The sequence below is a fragment of the Hyperolius riggenbachi genome, chromosome 2 (genome assembly GCF_040937935.1).
Source record: "Hyperolius riggenbachi isolate aHypRig1 chromosome 2, aHypRig1.pri, whole genome shotgun sequence".
Taxonomy (NCBI): Eukaryota; Metazoa; Chordata; class Amphibia; order Anura; family Hyperoliidae; genus Hyperolius; species Hyperolius riggenbachi.
This window is the reverse complement of record NC_090647.1, coordinates 193,550,000-193,574,353: the sequence shown is the minus strand read 5'-3', so window position 1 is coordinate 193,574,353 and position 24,354 is coordinate 193,550,000. Positions and strand designations below refer to the sequence as shown.

General features: G+C 47.2%; 1 long non-coding RNA gene across 1 annotated transcript in view; it reads right to left on the bottom strand.

The window, feature by feature from the left end:
• Positions 1–5,666: 5,666 nt before the first annotated feature.
• LOC137544191 (uncharacterized) overlaps positions 5,667–24,354 on the bottom strand; it is a 43,914-nt gene continuing 25,226 nt past the window's right edge. The window contains exon 4 of the long non-coding RNA XR_011025775.1: positions 5,667–6,061. This is a non-coding gene — a long non-coding RNA (uncharacterized lncRNA). The remainder of the gene's footprint in view (positions 6,062–24,354) is intronic.

Here is a 24,354-nt window from a genome sequence, read left to right as displayed (position 1 = left end):
TTCTGATGCTATTTGTCTTTATTTAACACTGCAGTTGCATCTGTGGTAAGTTTCTGGATTATAAAGTTCTGCTTGTGCTGTATTTCAGGCATTGTGTCATTTTAGTACAGGATATTGGTTTGTAAATGAACTCCTGATATCCTGTAAGTAGTCTCCTTAACTTGACAAAAACCCAAACTTTCCCAATGCTCATTTTGTCGCCTGACTATTCTGTAACCTTTCCCTTCACCCCCTTCCTATACCTAACACTAACTTAAAGAGAGCCCAAGGCATAAATAAGTTTAAAAAGGAAATACTTACCAGAGGAGAGGGAAGCCTCTGGATCACTCACCGGGACCCTTTTTTTTAAAGTGGACCCAAATTAAAAATACAAGATTTCAGAAATAAAATCTATTTTCTAAATGATAATAATAAATAGCAGCCTTTTTTAAGCTGCATGATGACAAATATAAAATATTCTACATTTATTGGAGGAACCCCTCCCTTCCTTTCATATTGCCAGGACAGAATCCGGCAGAGTGGTGGAGTAGGTGGTGTCCGGCAGTGGAGGAATTGCTAATGGCTGCCACCTGTATAACCCTAGTTATGAAAAGAGAAGGGTGAAAAGCATGCACTGAAATGCTCATAGGCTTGAAGGAGTGTTTATTTATCTTTGTATGTGTCAGAGTGGTGCAACTAAATATTTTTAATTAAAAAAATGTTTGGTTTGGGTCTGCTTTAACCACTTCAGCCCTCAGTCGTGTTTCACTGTATGCATCCAAGCAATTTTCACCTCCCATTCATTCACCTATATCTTTATCACTACTTATCACAATTAACTGATCTATATCTTGTTTTTCCCGCCACCAATTAGGCTTTCTTTGGGGGGAGGGGGGGGTACATTTTGCTAAGAGCTACTTTACCGTAAATTCATTTTAACAGGAAGAATAAGAAAAAAACGGAAAAAGTTCATTATTTCTCAGTTTTCGGCCATTATAGTTTTAAATAATACATGCCTCCATAGTTAAAACCCACATATTGTATTTGCCTAATAGTCCCGGGTATTACACTGTTTAAATTATGTCCCTATCACAATGTATGGTGACAATATTTTATTTGGAAATAAAAGTGCATTTTTTCCGTTTTACATCCATCACTGTTTACAAGCTTATAATTAAAGTTTTTTTTGTTTTTTTTTTATTAAACATTTTATTTGGGTATTTTTGGGAGGGTGGGATGTAAATAGAATTTTTTTTATGTAAATATGTGTTTATTTTTATTGTTTTAAATGTACATGAGAGAGAAGCAGTCGCTTTTTCTGTCGGGGAAAAAGATCAGTGATCGGGCACCTTGTCCCGATTCACTGATTCTCTGGCTAACGAACCGCAGGCCGGAAACGCGTGTGCATGTGTGCGATTGGCCGCGGGAGCGCTAATGCGGCCTTTTGGACATATATTATACGTCCAAAAGGCCAAAGTAGTTAACATTGGGCCATGCTCCTCTTCTGGCAAGAGCACTCCCAAATGAGCATGGGTACGTCTAAGCAGTAGCATGGAGCCGCTAGAACACTGCTTGCTGTGCAGTGTTCAGGCGTGGCCATACTCGCACAGGCATAGTACGGCCACGAACCATGCCTAAAGAGGAGTACCGCCCTAATTTGATTACTGAAAAGCCCTTGTCAGTAATTTCAGGGGGGGTGTGCTTGACAATGGGGAAAAGGAGGACCAGGTGGGAAGTCTTAATAGGATCCAAGGTTGCCCTTTTCTTAGGGCTTATTTACTTTTTTTTACTTTTTTATGCCTCAGGTACACTTTAAAGCCATCCTCTAGGAATGAACCTATTATATGCCGATATTTCACTGTGACCTAACCTCTCCCTACTCTCATACAGAACCCTCCCATGGTGGGCAACTAATAGCCCCACCTGACAACTAATAACCCCTTCACAACTAATAGCCCTTTCCACATCTATGCCCCACAAACTAATAACTGCCCGGACAACTAATAACCCCTCACAACTAATAACCCCTTTTTGGACAACTAATAACTACCCCCCTGTGGCACCTATCCTTAAACCCCCCGCAACAACAATAGTTGCCCACTATACAAACTGCGGTTACCAATTGTCGACACTTCCCTATTTAGCGCTCACCCATTTTTGTTGCTCTACTTTTAGCTGCTCCGCCCTACAACGGCACATAAGTTGACCAGTTAGCTGCATTATTATATACACATTTAGGTTGGAATTCTGCTTTGATAACTGGAGTGACTGTTTTGCAGACTTTTGGACTTTGAAATGGTAGATTTGTGAAAGATTTATTTGTACCCAATATTGCAACCATCAAAGCTATGGAAGTAATATTAGATTCCTGAACAAACCACCACTTCACTGAAACTAACATGGCAGCTAAAAATAATTATGAAAAAGTAGCAGAGCTAATCCTCATATCTGTAGGTGATTGTAAAATTAAAAAGGAATTGTGAGGTATTTTTTTATTTACATTCCAACTAAATAATTATATTATTTTGTCCAAATTACCAAAGTCACAAAAATAAAATCTGATATTGCAAATAAATAATTTTACGTACATTAATCCAACAGGTCAGAGATAATGGTAAAGAATTCCAAATTTTACATGTAACAGAAACATGTTTAATTACTGGACAAAAATAAAGAGGGATAAACTATTTAATATATTTATGTATATGATTTCCTAAATATTTTAACTCCGAGCAATCAGTTCCAATGATGCAGAAAGAGGTTTATTTGCATCACACAGCAAAGGATCCCATGAATATCATAAATTGTTTTCTCTAAGTTGTTGAAGTTTGCCTTGAAATGAATAAGAGCCATTATATCTAACTAGCTAAAAGTTATCTATATTAAAGCAATATGTAGTAATGCAAATTCTGACACTTACCTATGGAGTTGGAAGACTCTGCCTCTTATTGGACCTTTCCTGTCCCCCCATCATTGTCCTCATTCCCCCGCTGTCCCCTGGGGAAGTTACACCACCTTGTAGAGCTGTCAGATGGCTTTGGGAACACTCTTGTCCCCAAGTGCTCCTGAAGATGAGACATGAGATCTCCTGAAGCCTTTGGATGGTCCATCCATAAAAGCTTATTTGACCAATTGGTTAAATAAATTCAACAAGGGTGACAGCACTGGAACAAGGGGGCCAAGAGGAGACAGGGCAGGCTCAATAGGATCCAGAGACTTCCCTCTCCATAGGTAAGTATCAGACCTTTTTTTTTCATCCCTTCAGTTTTACTTTAAAACTGTACCATCTACAAAAATCTGAGGTCCATCTCAATTCCCTTTAGAGCCTCCAATAGATACTCCTATTCCATAGAAATGCTTTTTCTGCAACTGCCAATATAATGATCCTAGATCTATACTTTAATATTAATATCTGATCCCTCTGAAGGGATAAATGTACTTTAATCTGAATATAAAATGGAAGTTATATAAGTAGGAAATCTATACACAAATGTTTTGCAAACGGTTAAATATCAAAATTAACTAGCATTCGAATTGTTTAACCAGAATTAGAATTCAAAGTAATCTAAGTTTCAGTCCATGAACGCTAAGGCACGTCTCTGCATGTTGAAACATCTTAAATAGGTTTTGTGCCAACATTTCTTCATAATGTGAAATAAAAAATGTACAGGGAAACATCAACAGCAGATATGTCAATTTGCAATCCAAACATTTCATTGTTAACCTAGTAGATGATGAAGAAATATCTTCATCAAGAAATTAAGATTGTCCACCAGAAAAATAAATTGTATCTGAATATCTGTCTTTGGGAATGATGTTGAATGTATAAAAGGCTTAACAATGTCCCTCAAAACAGCTATCACCGGTAATATTATGTTGATCCAAAAGCTTTGTACCAACATTATCAGTAATCAATGAAATTGTTATTGATAAATTGTGCTCTTTACCAATCATGGTGTAACGGTCGGGTGACCGAGCCGTCACCAACGGTACTGATTCCCGCCCAGGGAAGCTGGAGAGGGGCGGACGGATTGTCTAGATTAGAGCCAGGTCATACACGGGTGATCAGATGCAGGTTTGTGGGATCAGGCAGGGGGATAATCTAATTCAAGCCAGGTCATACACGGGTGATCAGATACAGGTATGTGGGATCAGGCAGGAGGATAGTCTAATTCAAGCCAGGTCATACACAGGTGATCAGATACAGGTTTGTGGGATCAGGCAGGAGGATAGTCTAATTCAAGCCAAGTCATACACGGGTGATCAGATACAGGTTTGTGGGATCAGGCAGGAGGATAGTCTAATTCAAGCCAGGGCATACACGGGTGATCAGATACAGATACTAACTCCCAGTGACTATATAGCACCCACGGGTCTGCAGATGTACAGTACAGCACAGTGACTAGCTAGGAACACTCTTAGGAAGCAACAGCAGAAACTACAGTAACCTGCACGGAGCGAGCTACTGTCAGCCTACAAGCGGCGAATTATATGCTATAACAGGCGTGCAGCCGCGGACCGGAAGTACTTATATACCCTCCGGCCGTGTCACTTCCGGACCGCCCGCCGCCTGGACGCATAGAGTGGACGCATGTCCATACGCGTCCGACCCATGCGTCCTTTGGAACGCATGCGCCTGCCCACTGCCGCTGGAGACGACGTTGTGGGACGCAAGCCGGAAGTATCCGGATCATCGCGGGCGCGCGGACCAGGTTGTATCATTACATTACCCCCCCCCCCTGAGGAGTGACCCCCGGGCACTCTAACCCCGGCTTATTGGGGAACTTGGCATGAAATTCCTGGACCAATTCCCGGGCATGCACCTTTCGTGCCGGAACCCAATGCCGCTCTTCCGGCCCGTATCCCCTCCAATCAATCAAATATTGCAACGAGTTTCTAACCTTCCTTGAATCCAAAATTTTCTCCACCTCAAACTCGGTTTCACCTTGCCCTAACACCGGAGGAGGGGGGGCGGAGGAGGTTCGGAAATCTTTTGCTGACTTAAGTAAGGAGACATGAAAAGAATTCCCAATTCTCAAAGAACCAGGCAGCTTGACCCTGTATGCGACTCTATTAATTCGTTTCACTATGGGAAATGGTCCAATGTACCGAGGACCCAACTTGGGTGTTGGTTGTTTCAATGGGATGTTCCTTGTCGACACCCAGACTAGATCCCCTGGACAGAATTCTGGTTCTGGGGATCTAAACTTGTCAGAAAAGTGTTTTTGTTTCCTTGTGGCCTTTTCTAGGTTTTCCTGAACCTTCTCCCATACGTCTGACATGTTTTTCACCCAGTCCTCCACCATAGGGGAATTAGAGGGTGGGCCTGACAGGGGAGAACATTTCGGATTTGAACCCGTAACCACCTGGAATGGAGACATGCCAGTAGAGGAACTCACTTGGTTGTTAACCGCGAATTCCGCAAAGGGTAAGTAGGATGCCCATTCTTCCTGACTACCTGCCACATAACACCGTAAGTACTGCTCCAAGGTTTGGTTTACTCTCTCAGTCTGGCCATTCGTCTCGGGATGGAACCAAGAGCAAAATGATAACGTGATGCCCAGGCGAGAACAGAACGAACGCCAGAACTGAGAGACAAACTGGACACCTCGGTCCGACACAATTCTCTCAGGAGCCCCATGGAGACGGAAGATGTTAGTAATAAACAGATCAGCCAATTCCTTAGCAGAGGGTAGTTTATTCAAAGGGATGAAATGGGACATCTTACTCAAGCGGTCAACCACTACCCAAATGACCGTATATCCTTTCGAGGCAGGTAAGTCCACAACAAAATCCATGGATATGTCTGTCCAAGGCTTGGATGGGACTGGTAGTGGCTGGAGATAACCGCTAGGTGCAGTGCGGGACACCTTACTACGGGCGCAGATGGCACAAGAGCTGACGTATGCTTTAGCATCTCGTGTCAGGGACGGCCACCACACCCAGCGAGATAGAAGTTCCAGGGTTCTCGTTTCTCCAGCATGGCCAGCAGCTTTATCATCATGGAATAGTTGCAGGACCTTGAATCTCCATTGCGGCGGAACATAAATGAGGTCGGCCGGTTTCCCAGGAGGAGCATCACCTTGGAAAGAAGAGAGAAGGCACATGAGATCTTTTTCCGGGAGAGGGGTAGTCACAGCTGCAGAAAAACACTGAGTAGGCACTATAGGCTCGGGGACCTGGGCCTCAGGAATTTCCGGGCTAAAATAACGCGACAAGGCATCCACCTTCACGTTCTTAGAACCTGGTTTGTAAGTAATGGTGAATTTGAATCTGGAAAAGAATAACGCCCACCGGGCCTGCCTAGGGTTCAACCTCTTAGCAGACCCAATGTACTCCAGATTCTAGTGATCTGTGTACACTGTGACTGGGTACGCTGCCCCCTCCAGCCACTGCCTCCACTCCTCGAGTGCCCACTTAACCCCCAATAACTCCCTGTTCCCGATGTCATAATTCCGCTCCGCGGACGAGAACTTCCTTAAGAGAAAAGGGCAGGGGTGTAACTCCTCGAGAGTGCCAGCATATTGAGAGAGAACCACACCTACACCAAGCTCTGAAGCGCCTACCTCTACTATAAAGGCCCACGTAACATCCGGATGCACTAGGACAGGTGGAGAGCAAAAAGCCTCTTTCAATGTTCTGAAAGCGAGGTGAGCCTGAGGGGACCACTGAGTGGGGTCAGTCCCTTTCTTGGTTAAGTCCGTTAGGGGTGCCACCTTGAGGGAGAACCCTCGGATAAATCTCCTGTAAAAGTTGGCAAACCCCAAGAACCTCTGTAGGGACTTCAGGGTGACCGGTTGAGGCCAGTTGAGGACAGCAGAAACCTTTGCTGGGTCAATGGTTAAGCCTGAACTGGAGATGACATATCCCAGGAAGGGTACCTGTGATACCTCAAAGGCGCATTTCTCGAGCTTGACGTACAATTGGTGCTCTCTTAATTTCTGCAGCACGGCTCGGACGTGATTCCGATGCTCCGAGAGGGAGGAGGAGTAAATTAAAATGTCGTCTAAATAGACTATGACAAATCTCCCCAGAAAATCCCTGAAAATGTCATTTACGAACTCCTGGAAGACTGCAGGGGCATTACAGAGCCCGAAGGGCATCACCAAATACTCATAATGCCCATCATGAGTATTAAATGCAGTCTTCTATTCATCGCCCTGACGAATCCTGATGAGATTATAGGCCCCCCTCAGGTCTAGTTTAGTGAACACCTGAGCCCTCCGAGATCTGCCCAAACAAGTCATCAATTAGTGGAAGGGGATAGCGGTTCTTTACGGTGATCTTGTTCAGACCCCTGTAGTCGATACAGGGCCTGAGACCACCGTCCTTCTTCTCCACGAAGAAGAAGCCCGCCCCTGCAGGAGAGTTAGATGGTCAGAGGAAACCCTTTTCTAAGTGCTCCCGGATGTATTCCCTCATGGCCAACCTCTCAGGGGCTGTCAGGCTGTACAGATGACTCCGAGGAGGCATAGTCCCTTGCAAGAGGTCAATCGGACAGTCATACGGGCGGTGCGGGGGCAATTCATCTGCCGCCCGCGGGGAGAATACATCCGAGAACTGTCTATAGACTTCTGGTACCTGCTATGAATTCAATTGGGTACTAAGAAGGGGTAGGACAGAAAGACAGTTCTTGTGGCAGAACCCTGACCAGTTCACCAGTTGTCCTGAGTGCCAATCCAGAACTGGGTTGTGCTGCCTTAACCAGGGTAATCCCAGCACCAATGGGGTAGAGGGCATATTCAGCAGGAAGAAGGTGATCTTCTCTGAATGCAAAACATCTATTTTAAGATGCAGCTCGGGAGTAACTGCCACCGGGGTCGCTAATTGCAAAGGGGAGTCATCAATGCCGGTCACTTGTAAGGGCTTACTCAAGGGTAAAGAGGGGATGTTTAATCGTCTGGCCAGCGCTACATCCAAGAAATTCCCTGCAGCCCCACTATCAACAAATGCTTGCCACGTTATCCCTTTATCCTGCCAGTCAAGACAAAAGGGAAGCAAAAAACGTGGTCCCTTAGGAGGAATTAACTGCCCGCCTAGATGAACTTCCTCAAATCCACCTAGGCATTCGAGCCAGGTCATACACGGGTGATCAGATACAGGTTTGTGGGATCAGGCAGGAGGATAGTCTAATTCAAGCCAGGTCATACACGGGTAATCAGATACAGGTTTGTGGGATCAGGCTGGAGGATAGTCTAATTCAAGCCAGGTCATACACGGGTGATCAGATACAGGTTTGTGGGATCAGGCAGGAGGATAGTCTAATTCAAGCCAGGTCATACACGGGTGATCAGATACAGGTTTGTGGGATCAGGCAGGAGGATAGTCTAATTCAAGCCAGGTCATACACGGGTGATCAGATACAGATACTAACTCCCAGTGACTAACTAGCACCCACGGGTCTGCAGATGTACAGTACAGCACAGTGACTAGCTAGGAACACTCTTAGGAAGCAACAGCAGAAACTACAGTAACCTGCACGGAGCGAGCTACTGTCAGCCTACAAGCGGCGAATTATATGCTATAACAGGCGTGCAGTCATGGACCGGAAGTACTTGTATACCCTCCGGCCGCGTCACTTCCGGACCGCCCGCCGCCTGGACGCATAGAGTGGACGCATGTCCATACGCGTCCGACCCATGCGTCCTTTGGAACGCATGCGCCTGCCCACTGCCGCTGGAGACGACGTCATGGGACGCAAGCCGGAAGTATCCGGATAATCGCGGGCGCGCGGACCAGGTTGTATCATTACAAATGGCTCTTATTCAATTCCCTTTTTCTCCTAGGTGATATTTTCACACTTTGGCCCAAATGCAATTAACTTTTTCTCCTGAGTTTTCTCCTAGGTGATATTTTTAAACTTGTCTATAAAATGCATTTTAAGTCACCAGAAAGCAGTAAAATACTCAAAATAATTTTGATAATACATTTTTCACCTACTTTTTGGTACTTTTTTAGTTGAAAAGTGCTGGAAAGTTATTTTAAATTGAAAATAAAAAAATATCTCCTAGGAGAAAACTAAGGTGAAAAAGTGAATTGCAAATGGGCCCGTGTCTTAAAGAGGAATTGTAACCAAGGATTGATCTTCATCTCAATCAGTAGCCGATATCGCATTTCCCATGAGAAATCTTTACCTTCTCTCAAATGGATCATCAGAGGGCTCTATATGGCTGACATTACACTGTGGGAGCCTTGTTGCATTGTGGGAAATAATAGCTGTTTCCAACTGCCAAAAAAACAGCATCTCCTTCCACAGAGATCACCTTCCAGCAGTAAAGATGTTGCCATGTGATACATTTCAGAATGTAAATGTGAGAAAATGCGGAAAAGCCGCCGCATGTGCCAAGAGCAAGGCGGCTGACTCCGCGTCCAACGCGGCGGTTTGCACGCATAGACACGCGTCTGGTAGTATGGTGGAATGCGGAAAAGCCGCCGCATGTCCTGACAGCAAAGCGGCTGTTTCCACGTTCAACGCAGCGGTTTGCATGCAGCAGCGTGCGCTTGGTGTGGCTGGGTCTGTTAGTGCACATAGGCAGCAGTGGTGCTCACCGCCAGGTCGTGATCACGCTTACGCGTGGATTCACGACCATTTTGACGCATTCCGCCGCAGACACGCTAAGCCGTGAATAGATTTTCAACCACGAAAATCTACTTCGGCTTCGCGTGAATGCGGACAGAAATCCGCATTCACGCTCGTGAAACCCGGCGCTGAAGTCGTGGTTTGCGGAAATGCGTCAAACTATGCGGAAGTGACACATTGCAGGCCAATCAGAGTGCCCCAGCCAGGCCCTAGCAACCAATCACAGGAGGGGAGCTATGCCCTCCCCTCCTGAATATAAAGCGGCGGCCATGATGGAAAAGCTCTGTCCTTGCTAGACTGTGGTGCTGAGAGGATTATCTCCAGGCCATTGTTGTTTGAGCAAGTGCATTTATTGTGTTAAAAACAAAGCGTTTTTTTTGCTAACACTGCTCTTATACTGTACACAGTTAGCTAGTCAGTGAGTGATTGCTGTAGTTAGTTGTAGTCAGTGTAGTGTAGTGGGAGTGTGGGAGTCTAGTGATTATTTAACTGTGTGTAGTGCAGGCAGGTTCAGTGCTGCAGTGTAGTCAGTGTAGTGGGAGTGGGGATTATCTGTGTGTAGTGCAGGCAGGCAGGTTAGTGCAGCTGCAGTGTTCACTTGTATATTCCAGTGACAGTTATACACTTGTACTATTTGCAGGCAGCCAGTCACGCCGCCGGCGCCGCCACTCTCTGCCAGCGCTGTTCATTCATTCTGTCAGTGACCTTGTGCCATGCCCAGTGCCCACTGCTCGCTCGCTGGCATATGAGCATCTCATTACACAGTGTGACATCCTTGTGTGCCCACTGCATCCTTCAGTGACCTAGTTGTATATCCAGTGCCCACTGCTGTGCCCACTGCATCCTTCAGTGACCTTGTACTGTGCCCACTGCATCCTTCAGTGACCTAGTTGTATATCCAGTGCCCACTGCTGTGCCCACTGCATCCTTCAGTGACCTTGTACTGTGACCACTGCATCCTTCAGTGACCTAGTTGTATATCCAGTGCCCACTGCTGTGCCCACTGCATCCTTCAGTGACCTTGTACTGTGACCACTGCATCATTCAGTGACCTAGTTGTATATCCAGTGCCCACTGCTGTGCCCACTGCATCCTTCAGTGACCTTGTACTGTGCCCACTGCATCCTTCAGTGACCTAGTTGTATATCCAGTGCCCACTGCTGTGCCCACTGCATCCTTCAGTGACCTTGTACTGTGCCCACTGCATCCTTCAGTAACCTAGTTGTATATCCAGTGCCCACTGCTGTGCCCACTGCATCCTTCAGTGACCTTGTACTGTGCCCACTGCATCCTTCAGTGACCTAGTTGTATATCCAGTGCCCACTGCTGTGCCCACTGCATCCTTCAGTGACCTAGTTGTATATCCAGTGCCCACTGCTGTGCCCACTGCATCCTTCAGTGACCTTGTACTGTGCCCACTGCATCCTTCAGTGACCTAGTTGTATATCCAGTGCCCACTGCTGTGCCCACTGCATCCTTCAGTGACCTAGTTGTATATCCAGTGCCCACTGCTGTGCCCACTGCATCCTTCAGTGACCTTGTACTGTGCCCACTGCATCCTTCAGTGCCGTTGTACTGTGCCTGGTGCATCCTTCAGTGACCTTGTACTGTGCCCACTGCATCCAGTGATTCAGTACTAGCAACATGTCTGGCAGGCTTTCGCGGGGTGAGAGGAAAGGGAGTTCAATTGCCTCAGCCACTTCTGGGACTGCTCCACGTCCAGGGAGAGGACGCCCACCTGTACGTGGTCGTGATGCAGCAGAAAGGGGGGCAGCAAAGCCTGGGCCGAGTCAGCGGACGCCATTGTCCAAATATTTTAAAGTTTCTGGTCCCCGTGTGGTGGTTGAGCAAATGGAACCTGACGTACTCATGGACATCATGACTTCCTCCCAGACCTCTACTGTGAGCACCACTCCAAGCAGCAGCAGCAGCAGCAGCAGCCAACGTCCCACGCTTGTTGTGACATCCACCCCAGCACCCACTGGTCAGCAGCCCTCCCAGGATGACAGCGTTCTGTCCCTCAGTCCGGCTTCTGGGAACCTGCTGATGCAAGAAGCTCAGGACTTACTGGGGACCGATGTGGCAGAGATTGAGATCGGGCCACAATCACAAGCGTTGTTGAGTTCTGGTGATGAAGAAGAGGGGTCTGTGTCTGGGGATGTAGGGACAGAAGAGGAGGCGGGGGAGTCAGAGGAAGAGCTGGATTATGATGATGCTGCTGATGATGACGACGTTGTGGACCCTAACTATGTGCAGCCTGCTGAGTCCGTGGAAGAATGGTCAGAGGCAGAGCAGGATGACGAGTCACCTCGGCCTAGGCAAGGATATCGCCATATGTCAGGCAGGGGCAGGGGCATCGGCAGCAGTGGGCGTGGAGGAAGTAGACAGGACACTGCTTCAGCCGGCACCACCACCATGCAACCCCCGGCAACTACTACCACACATTGTTCCGCTGCACCCTCTGCTAGTGGGGGCCGCAGTAAATTAAAGTCACCAGTGTGGGATTGCTTTGAGGAATGTACTGATGACAAAAGGTATGCGGTGTGCAGGTTATGCAGCAAAAGATTGAGCCGTGGGAAAAGTCTGAGCAAGATGGGTACCTCATCCCTCCAGGGCCACCTGAGAAGCCGCCACTGCCACGAGTATCGGACTTTAAGAGGAAGCAGGCACTGCTGGCAGGGGTTCCTGAGAGCAGAAGGCCCACCAGCGCAGCAGAATCCCCCACAGCAGCAGCAGTAGTAGCACGCAAGCGCTCTTCCACCTCGGCTACTCAGGACACAGACATTGAGGCTGGCAGCCAGTGTTCGTCTCTCTCCTCTGTCTCCCCTGCATCCCAGCGTCGTCAGACCCTGCTGAGCGACACCTTTCAGGGTCTGACCAAGCCTCTGCCTCCAAGCCACAGGCGGATCCGCAAACTAAATGGCTTGCTGGCCCGGGCCATGGCATCACAGCTGCTTCCCTACTCCCTGGTGCAGGAGGAGAGCGCCATGCGGACGCTGCTCCAATTTGGCATCCCCGAGTGGCAAGTCCCCAGTCGCCACTATTTCAGCAGGAGCGCGATCCCAGCACTCCACAAGTTTGCGGTGGAAAACGTGGCCCGTTCCCTGGACTACTCTGTGGGCAAGCGGGTCCACGTGACCATGGACTCGTGGAGTAGCAGATTTGGGACAGGTCGCTACCTGTCCTTTACGGCCCACTGGGTGACACTGATGGAAGGGAGGGAGGACAAGAGCGCATCAACCCAGCTAGTGGTGCCACCACGCGGGATCAGGGGGGATGCAGAAGGGTCCTGTCACTACACTCCCTCTGCACCCGGAAAGCAAGCCCGCCTCGGCAGCAGCAGCGCCAAGCCTCGGCACTGCCAAGCCCTTTTAAAATTGGTGACCCTGGGGAAGGAGAGGCTTACGGCCACCAACGTCCTGGCCGCCCTCAGGAAGCAGGAGCGGAGGTGGCTGACCCCCAGAGGCCTGGAAATGGGGTATGTGGCAGCCGATAACGGTGCCAACCTGGTGGCAGCAGTGCAGCAGGGAAACCTCCAGCACATCCCCTGCTTGGCCCACGTGCTCAATCTTGTGGTGCAGCGCTTCTTGCGCACCTACCAGGGGATGAGCGAGCTGCTGCAGGATGCCCGGGCGGTGGTACGCTTTTTCCACCTGTCAGCCACTGCCTCTGCACTCTTGTCCACCTTACAGCAGCAGTATGGAAGGCCACAACACCGGATGATCGTCGACATGCCAGTTCGCTGGAATTCGACTCTGGCCATGTTGGAGCGGCTGTGTCAGCACAGGCTGGCTCTTAGGGCCTACATGCTAGACCCAAGTGTCCCCAGCAACCAGCAAGTTCCCATGATTACTGCCACTCAGTGGACACTGATGCAGCAAGTATGCCTGGTGCTGAGTCCCTTCCTGGAGGCAACCAAGATGGTCAGTGAGGAGCGGGCCTCTGTGTGCCAGTGGGTGCCCTTGGTTTGTCTACTGGAGCAGGCAATGGACAATTTAATTGAGCGTGGGGATGAAGCCCTGAGGCAGTTGGAAGAACAGGAGCTGATGGCAGCACAGTCCAGCTCAGAGGAGGGCTCACAGCAGGTAGTGGAAGAGTTGGAGGTCCCTAACCTGAATGAGGAGGAGGAGGAGGAGCAGAGTGCAGCAGGCGTTGTACGTGGATGGCGGTTTGAGGAGGACAACGACATGGCACAGGAAGAGGACAGGCATGCGTTATGGAACAATGGCGAGGACGAGGAAGATCTTGCTGGCAGGGCCCACTTGTTTCCCATGGCTGTGCACATGTTGCGCTGCCTTCGCAGGGACCCCCGGGTGATCCAGATGCGTTCAAGGAAGGACATCTGGATTACCTTGATGCTTGATCCCCGTCTGAAGGGGAAGCTGGGAGACTTAATGACGCCATCCACCACCGAGCAACGCACAAGGGAGTTGAAGGAGGCCCTTGTGCGCAGACTACTGGAAGCATTCCCCCAGCCTTCCACCATAACTGCTCTGCCAAGCCAGCAAGAGGTGCCTGCCATTGCCACTAGCAGCACAACAACAACCACCAGCAGCAGCAGCAGCAACTGGCGCCCCGGAGACCTGAAGAGCCTAAGCAAAAGCCTGTATGCAGTGCAGCAGCCCAGAACAGAGGTGCCTGCCACAGCATCCACCAACAACCAGCACAAGCAACGACTGACCACCATGGTGTCTGACTATATGGGGTCATCCAGCGGGCTCAATGACACCGACAGCCCCGTGGACCCCTTGGAGTACTGGGTCAAGAGACTGGACATCTGGAGCGAGCTTTCCCAGTACGCCCTGGAACTCCTATCCTGCCCTCCTTCCAGTGTCCTCTCAGAGAGATGCTTTAGTGCGGCCGGTGGCGTGGTCACAGAGAAGCGCTCTCGGCTCTCCCACGCCTCTGTGGACAAACTCACCTTCCTGAAAATCAACCAGGCTTGGGTGGAAGGTGAGTTCCTGGCCCCTAATAGTCGGACACAGGGGGACATGAAGTGGCTGCTGCATGTGCTGTTGTTAACTATGCCTGTCTTTATAAAGACAGTTACTACCTGCCTAGTGCCTACCTTGGTTAATTTTTTGGTGTTGGTACTACTACCAGTAAGTTGCCATGGTCCTCCTTCTGAGCTGCTGAACTGACCGCCCGCTTTGTCCTCCTGACTCAGTCGCTACTACACTCTGCGTTCACACTGCCCGGGTCACTGGGTGCATTTAATTTTTTGGCCAGCACTATGACGCTGTGCTACTACTACTACCACCAGTATGTTGCCATGGTCCTTCTGTGCTGCTGCTGCTGAACTGAACGCCCGCTTTGTCCTCCTCCTCCTCCTGACTCAGTCGCTACCACGGTACCACCAATGTACTCTGTCTGCGTTATCACTGCCCGGGTCACCGGGTGCATTTAATTTTTTGGCCAGCACTATGACGCTGTGCTGCTACTACTACCACCAGTATGTTGCCATGGTCCTTCTGTGCTGCTGCTGCTGAACTGAACGCCCGCTTTGTCCTCCTCCTCCTCCTGACTCAGTCGCTACCACGGTACCACCAATGTACTCTGTCTGCGTTATCACTGCCCGGGTCACCGGGTGCATTTAATTTTTTGGCCAGCACTATGACGCTGTGCTGCTACTACTACCACCAGTATGTTGCCATGGTCCTTCTGTGCTGCTGCTGCTGCTGAACTGAACGCCCGCTTTGTCCTCCTCCTCCTTCTGACTCAGTCGCTACCACGGTACCACCAATGTACTCTGTCTGCGTTATCACTGCCCGGGTCACCAGGTGCATTTAATTTTTTGGCCAGCACTATGACGCTGTGCTGCTGCTACTACTACTACCAGTATGTTGCCATGGTCCTTCTGTGCTGCTGAACTGAACGCCCGCTTTGTCCTCCTCCTCCTCCTGACTCAGTCGCTACCACGGTACCACCAATGTACTCTGTCTGCGTTATCACTGCCCGGGTCACCGGGTGCATTTAATTTTTTGGCCAGCACTATGACGCTGTGCTGCTACTACTACCACCAGTATGTTGCCATGGTCCTTCTGTGCTGCTGCTGCTGAACTGAACGCCCGCTTTGTCCTCCTCCTCCTCCTGACTCAGTCGCTACCACGGTACCACCAATGTACTCTGTCTGCGTTATCACTGCCCGGGTCACCGGGTGCATTTAATTTTTTGGCCAGCACTATGACGCTGTGCTGCTGCTACTACTACCACCAGTATGTTGCCATGGTCCTTCTGTGCTGCTGCTGCTGCTGAACTGACCGCCCGCATTGTCCTCCTCCTCCTGACTCAGTCGCTTCCCGCTGCTGCACTCTGCGTTCACACTGCCCGGGTCACCGGGTGCATTTAATTTTTTGGCCAGCACTATGACGCTGTGCTACTACTACTACCACCAGTATGTTGCCATGGTCCTTCTGTGCTGCTGCTGCTGCTGCTGAACTGAACGCCCGCTTTGTCCTCCTCCTCCTCCTGACTCAGTCGCTACCACAGTACCACCAATGTACTCTGTCTGCGTTATCACTGCCCGGGTCACCGGGTGCATTCAATTTTTTGGCCAGCATTATGACGCTGTGCTGCTACTACTACTACCAGTATGTTGCCGTGGTCCTTCTGTGCTGCTGAACTGACCGCCCGCATAGTCCTTCTCCTGACTCAGTCGCTACCACCACTGCACTCTGCGTTCACACTGCCCGTGTCCACTGACAACTCTGCTGCGATGTCATTGCTAATTGCTGCAAAAAAACAAAAAAAAATTACAAAAACCTCTCTGGGGCCTTTTTGGCGTCAGCCACTCATCCTCCTCCAGCGGTACCTTCGCCGCCAAGTGCCATTGGAACTTGCCTTCACCTCTTTGACTGCTTAACGCGTATATCCCTTTTTAAAACCACTTATTACCAATTAATAGCCCCATTTAAAGTGTTGATTTCACTTTAAAATCCATTTTCTCTAGAAAAAAAAAATCTTTTGGAATTTTTTATGTTGAAGTTATGTTGCTCCTTATCACCTCGATAATCCATGCAATTTGGGTGATTGTAGCATGTATGGGGGCTTTGTTATTAACGTTAAAAGAAAATCCGCCTCCGGGCGGGAATCCACGCGTGATTACGCCATTCATGGCAGAAAATCCGCGTGGTTGCGTGGACGCGGATGGAAATCCGCATGCGGCGGGGCCGAATGCGGATTTTTTTTTGCAACCACGCGGATTGCCGAATTCGTGGATGAGGCACATCCGAGCATCCCTAATAGGCAGATGGAGAGCTACGCGCGTGCGGGCCTGAACTCAGGACCTTTATCCCAGCAGGGGAAGTGTCAGCTGATCAGGAATATCAGCTGATTCCTGCAGGACTCATGATTGGCTAAATGGCTCGGGCGGGGCGGCAGAGTCCAGCAACTATGTATTCTGTTGCTTGTCAGTTGCTGGTTGTCTGCCATTGCTAACACTTACGTGAAGGCACTCAGACCTTAGTCAGATCCTTACAGTGTGTTTGAACTAGGTGGACCTGGGAATTCACACTTAGCCAGATTCTGTTAATAGTTTAAAGTACTAATTGAATTGTATTATTTGTTAGACCAGTTCCAGGGTGTTGAGATCAAGGCCCTCACACCCCAGACTAGGAATACTGTGTATCTTCTGTGTATTCTCTAGCATAGTTCCAGGGTGTTGAGATCAAGGCCCTCACATCCAAGACTAGGGAACTGTATTATCATTTATGTTATACTCCAGACTAGTTCCAGGGTGTTGATGATCACAGAACTCACACCCAAGACTAGGGAATTGTATTATCATAGTTACATAGTTACATAGTTATTTTGGTTGAAAAAAGACATACGTCCATCGAGTTCAACCAGTACAAAGTACAACTCCAGCCCGTCCCCCACATACCCCTGTTGATTCAGAGGAAGGCGAAAAAAATCCCACAAGGCATGGTCCAATTAGCCCCAAAAGGGAAAAATTCCTTCCTGACTCCAGATGGCAATCAGATAAAATCCCTGGATCAACATCATTAGGCATATCCTAGTAATTGTAGCCATGGATGTCTTTCAACGCAAGGAAAGCATCTAAGCCCGCTTTAAATGCAGGTATAGAGTTTGCCATAACGACTTCCTGTGGCAATGCATTCCACATCTTAATCACTCTTACTGTAAAGAACCCTTTCCTAAATAAATGGCTAAAACGTTTTTCCTCCATGCGCAGATCATGTCCTCTAGTCCTTTGAGAAGGCCTAGGGACAAAAAGCTCATCCGCCAAGCTATTATATTGCCCTCTGATGTATCTATACATGTTAATTAGATCTCCTCTAAGGCGTCTTTTCTCTAGACTAAATAAACCCAGTTTATCTAACCTTTCTTGGTAAGCGAGACCTTCCATCCCACGTATCAATTTTGTAGCTCGTCTCTGCACCTGCTCTAAAACTGCAATATCTTTTTTGTAATGTGGTGCCCAGAACTGAATTCCATATTCCAGATGTGGCCTTACTAGAGAGTTAAACAGGGGCAATATTATGCTAGCATCTCGAGTTTTTATTTCCCTTTTAATGCATCCCAAAATTTTGTTCGCTTTAGCTGCAGCGGCTTGGCATTGAGTACGATTATTTAACTTGTTGTCGATGAGTACTCCTAAGTCCTTCTCCAAGTTTGATGTTCCCAACTGTATCCCATTTATTTTGTATGGTGCTAGACCATTGGTACGACCAAAATGCATGACTTTACATTTGTCAACATTGAATTTCATCTGCCATGTATGTGCCCATATAGCCATCCTATCCAGATCCTGTTGCAATATGACACTATCTTCCTGAGAGTTGATGATTCTGCACAATTTTGTATCATCTGCAAAAATAGCAACATTGCTCACTACTGCATCTACTAGGTCATTAATAAATAAATTGAAGAGCACTGGACCCAATACAGACCCCTGTGGGACCCCACTGCTAACAGTCTCCCATTTTGAGTACGATCCATTGACCACAACTCTTTGTTTTCTGTCCATTAGCCAGTTCCCTATCCATGCACACAAACTCTTCCCCAGTCCTTGCATCCTCAACTTTTGCACCAGACTTCTGTGGGGAACAGTGTCGAAGGCCTTTGCAAAGTCCAAGTATATCACATCTACAGCATTCCCAATATCCATATTAGCATTCACTACCTCATAAAAGCTGAGCATGTTAGTCAAACAGGACCTGTCTTTAGTAAACCCATGTTGATGCTGAGAAATAAGATTATGTTCTACTATGAAGTCATGTATAGTATCTCTTAGTAACCCCTCAAATAGTTTGCATACAACTGATGTTAAGCTTACAGGTCTATAATTTCCTGGATCAGATTTTTTGCCCTTCTTAAATAATGGGAAAACGTGGGCTGTACGCCAATCCACTGGGACTCTGCTAGTTGCAAGAGAGTCACAAAAGATAAGATAAAGGGGCTTAGCTATAACTGAACTTAATTCTCTTAGGATCCGAGGATGCATGCCATCCGGGCCAGGTGCCTTGTCTATTTTTAATTGATTTAGTCTTGTCTTTACTTCTTCCTGCGTTAAGTATTTAATATTACAGTTAGAATATTGAGACTCTTCTGCCTCTGTAATTTGCAACAGTGCTGTTTCCTTTGTGAAGACAGAAGCAAAGAAAGCATTTAATAACTCTGCCTTACCTTGGTCATCCACCATTGAGTTCCCACCCTCATCCTTTAGGATTCCTATACAGTCAACCTTTCTTTTTTTAGAGTTGATGTACTTGTAAAACTTTTTTGGGTTAGATTTGATATCCCTAGCGATTTGATTTTCAGCTTCGATCTTTGCCAGCCTAATTTCTTTTTTTTTTAATTTTTATTGCACTCCTTATAATTGCTTAGTGCAGCCTCAGTCCCCTCCTGTTTTAGGACCTTATAGGCATTCTTTTTCCTCTTCATTTTATCCCTAACCTTTCTATTCATCCATAGAGGCTTTTTTTATTCCTAGACATTTTGTTTCCATATGGGATATACATACTACAATATTGATTGAGAATACGTTTAAAAGCTTGCCATTTCCCTTCAGTGTCCTTCCCTTGTAGTACATTATCCCAGTTCACCAAACTTAGTGCCTGCCTAATTTGATTGAACTTTGCTTTTCTAAAATTCATAGTTTTAGTGGTCCCGCTGCCCCGTGGCCTATCAGTCACCAGATCAAACGTTATCATGTTGTGATCACTATTTCCCAAATGTCCTGCACATTTGATACATTATCTGGTCTATTAGAAATGATCAGATCCAGTAACGCATTCCCCATTTGAGTCAAGTAATTGTCCTGTAGTGCTGCCAGAAATCTGCTGCTTTTACCAGAATGGGTAGCCTCAATACCCCAGTCAATGTCTGGAAAGTTGAAGTCGCCCATAATTATGATCTCATTTTTACTTGCAGCTTTTTCAATCTGCTGTAGTAATCGCAGTTCTGCAGCTTCATTAATAAGAGGTGGTCTGTAGCATACCCCAATAAGCAATTGGCAACTTTTATTTCCGCCATGAATATTTACCCAAACGGACTCCACATCTTCGCAATCTTCCTCCATCTCATCGTTGAGGACAGCTGTAAAAGAATTCTTAACAAAGAGACAAACCCCAACACCTTTTTTCCCTGTTCTATCCCTCCTAAACACATTGTATCCTTTTAAATTAGCTATCCAGTCATGGCTTTCATCCATCCATGTTTTGGTTATTCCCACAATGCCATAGCCTTTGTCATTCAGAATGAACTCTAGTTCGTCTATTTTATTTGCAAGGCTCCGAGCATTGGTTACCATGCACTTTATATTTTTACCAACACATTTACCAGTTTTGTTTACACGAAATGGGCTACTTGAAGTTTTACCAACCTCCTTAATCTTTACACTGTCCCCACCCCCCTCTCCACCCCCCCATAAAGTTAGGCTCCCACTGTCTTTTTACCTTATCTTGACTACATATTGAGACTTTATCCTCCCGCCTCCCCCCAGATCCTAGTTTAAAATCTCCTCCAACCGTTTAGCCATCTTCTCCCCCAATGCAGCTGCACCCTCCCCATTAAGGTGCAGCCCATCCCTGCTGTAGAACCTGTAGCCGACTGCAAAGTCTCCCCAGTTCTCCAGGAACCCAAACCCTTCCTTCCTACACCAATTTCTCAGCCACTTATTTAACTCCCTAAGCTCCCTCTGTCTCTCAGATGTAGCGCGTGGCACTGGCAGTATTTCAGAGAACACCACCTTGGAGGTCCTTGCTTTAAGTTTATCTCCAAGTACCTGAAAATCATTTTTGGGGACCTTCCATCTCCCACTAACTTTGTCATTGGTGCCAATGTGTACCATGACAGCTGGGTCTTCCCCAGCCCCACCCAATAATCTGTCAATTCTTTCCGCTACATGCCGAACCCGAGCACCCGGGAGGCAACAGACTGTACGGCATGCACGGTTTCTTCGACAGATTACCCTATCTGTGCGCATAATAATTGAATCCCCTACCACCAGTACCTGTCTAGCCTTAGCTGCACTCCTATTCCCTTTCTCGTTACAGCAGTCTGCCCCTTGGTTGCTAAGGAGCACATCCTGCTGCAGCATTGCTACTCCTGAATCATCCTCCCCAATATTACGCAAACAAGCATACTTATTAGTGAGGGACAACTCGGGACTAGCCTCCCTGCCACTTTTTCCCCTACCCCTTCTAACTGTGACCCAACTAGCGGCTACCTCTGCTTCTTGCTCCGGCTTTACTCCACCCACCTCATCTTCACTGATTCCATCCAGTGTCTGGATCGTGAGATCCAAGCTCATCTCCATGTTGTGTATGCGTCTCAGTGTTGCAAGATGCTTATTTAGCTCTACGACTTCCGCCTCTAACTGAGCAACACGCACACACCCAGGGCAACAGTAAACACCCTCAATCCGCTGATCAAGGCATGCATACATGTCACAGGATGTACACTGTACAGCATAGTCCAACATGATGACTAATGTGTGGGGAAATTTTATTTAAAGTAAACTGTGGCGGTAAAAGTTGAAACGGGAGAGGGAGTGAAGTTCGGGAGTGAGTGCAGCTGGGGTGGAAGAGGGGGAGGGGTGGAGGGGGAGTGAGTGAAGTTGGAGTGGAGGAGGGGAAGTGAGTAAGGTTGGGGTGGAGGAGGGGGAGTGAGTAAAGTTGGGGTGGAGGAGGGGGAGTGGAGGAGGGGGAGTGAGTGAAGTTGGAGTGGAGGAGGGGGAGTGAGTGAAGCTGGGGTGGAGTCCTCAAAACTTAAAGACTACACCACAACGTGTTAGCACATCCTAACCGATGCAAAGAACCGCAATATTGTTTAATTTTTTTTTATTTTATTTTTTTATGTTATGCTCCAGACTAGTTCCAGGGTGTTGTGACTGCGGACCTCACACCCCAGACTAGGATTGTGCTATTACTGTGTTACGTTAGCCCAGTTCAGGGCAAAACCTTACATATTAGCAGCAGGGCTTCCTGCAACCCAGCCTTGGTCCCTCGCTCAGGGGTCCACAGGCTACAGGAATATCACCCACCGTCAGGGGTGAATTCCTCAGGAGTATAGGCCGCCAGCTCCTCTGGTGGTCTTTACTCAGAGTTGTTACTGTTGCACCAAACACTTACACTCTATCAGGTGTCTAGAGGTTAGACATATCTGATTATTGACGATTCCGCAGATCCTCAATAATCGGGTATATCTGTATTCTTGGGGATACTGCGGATCGCCAAGGATCAGATTCTCTCTCTGGTTGCTGACACCAATCGTTACAGTAAATCAGGGAGAGGAAAGATTTTACAATGGGGAATCACTGACTAAATTATTTATAAATAATTATTGTAAAAAAAATAAGCACTTTTTTTCATTACATTATTTTCACTGCAGTTCCTCTTTTCCCTTCTTGGTTTATTCATAAAGGGTTTAAGTGGAACGGAAATTGCCAAATGTACCGTGTATCCACTATGCATCTGAGTTGCCAGCTTCCTGTAGGCAAAACCATGGGACTAAAGTACAAGGAAAGTAAAAACATTGCTTACAAGTTTAAGAAATTCCTTTTGCAATGTTATATACTTTACTTCATAGGAATTGTATAGTATTGATTTTAAAGAGGAACTGTAATGTGAAAAAGAACTCACTTCCAGTGTGACGCTGATGGCAGGTTTGTCAGGTAAAACCCAGTTCTCAGAAGGGAAAAAGTACCGTAGCAAATGAAATCCAACTGAAAAGGTGAAGAAAAGACCCTCCCACAGTATAGGCCTAATTAAAATGTGTTGATGCTGATGCACAACCTTGTGGGTAATGACATCACATGCAGCTCATTCCTGATTTTCATATGCTGATATTAACCATTTAAGCCTTTTGGATGTTGCTGCTACGTCCAACAGGCTGCTGCCGCTCCCACGGCAGATCGCACGCACGCCCACGTGCTCTCGTGCCGCTGTCTGTTAGCCGGAGATAAATGAATGGGAACGCAGTTCCCATCCATTGATCTCAGTCCCCATTAGAAAGATCGACAGCTTCTATGAGAAGCCGCAATCTTTCTGTTCACACAAACACAATAAATGGCATTTAAAATTAACTGTTTACTCCCCCACACCCCAAAAATACCCAAATAAAATGTTTAAGTAAAAAAATAAATACAAAATTACTATTTATTTTTTTTAAATATAAATATAAATAGTTACCTAAGGGTCTAAACTTTTTTTAATATGCATGTCAAGAGGGTATATTACTATTATTTTTTTTAATTTTAAGCTTGTAATTAGCAATGGACGCAAAACTGAAAAAATTCACCTTGATTTCCCAAAAAAATATTGGCGCCATACATTGTGATAGGGACATAATTTAAATGGTGTAATATCGGGACAAATGGGCAAATAAAAAATAAAACAGGGCCCCAAGCAATTTGGATAGACTGTTAAAATGAAAATCTGTAATTACCTGGGGCTTCCTCCAGCCCCCCCCTACCTTTGTAGCCAGTGAGGTCACTCTACATCCTCTGGGTCCCCTCCGTGGCCCCACTGGTGGCTCTGTTAGCATCTTCGGGCGAAATCATGTGCAACTCCGCACGTGTGGCTGTCCGCACACCTGGCTGGATCATGCACCCATCACAGTAAGTGTACTGCACATGTTCAGTTCTCAAAAGAGCCAGGGGCTCAGATGAGCCACACTTGCGCAGTTGCGCACGACTTTTCACGAAGTAAAGGGGCCGCCAGCAGAACTACGGAGGGGACCCAAAGGACATTGAGGGATCTTGCGGGCTAGGAGGGGCTGGAGGAAGCCCCAGGTAAGTGCAGATTTTAACAGTCTACTCAGGGTCCCTTTAAGGTTAGGGTGACACAAAAAGTAGACAAGAGGTAAAGTTAGCACTTTGGCTAAGCTTCAAGTTGGTTGGTGGGGTATAATGGTAAGGTAGGTTAAGGTTGGGTAGGGCACTGGAGAGAAGGTTAGCACTGAGCACTAACAAATGATCAAGTTTAGGATTAGACTAGGTAGGAGGTTAATGAGGTTTCAAAATGAGGTACTGGCAGAAATCTCATCTCCAAATACTAGGCGCCCAGGAAATAGGGCAGCCATTGTAACGGCACCACAGTCACATGTATGCCTCTCAGAATCTCCCATTTAGTAAGCCAGACTCATATTTATTCAAATCCATCCAGTTCACGCATTCCTACTTGCTTAGAAAAGAGAATTTAAAGCTTGCAGCATTTTGCCAATTCACTTATCTTTACATAAACCACTTTAATGTTTAATTGCCTAACAAAAATACTGTGAGCAACGCCATCATGTTTTCACATACAAATGGCACCATCCATGTTACCATT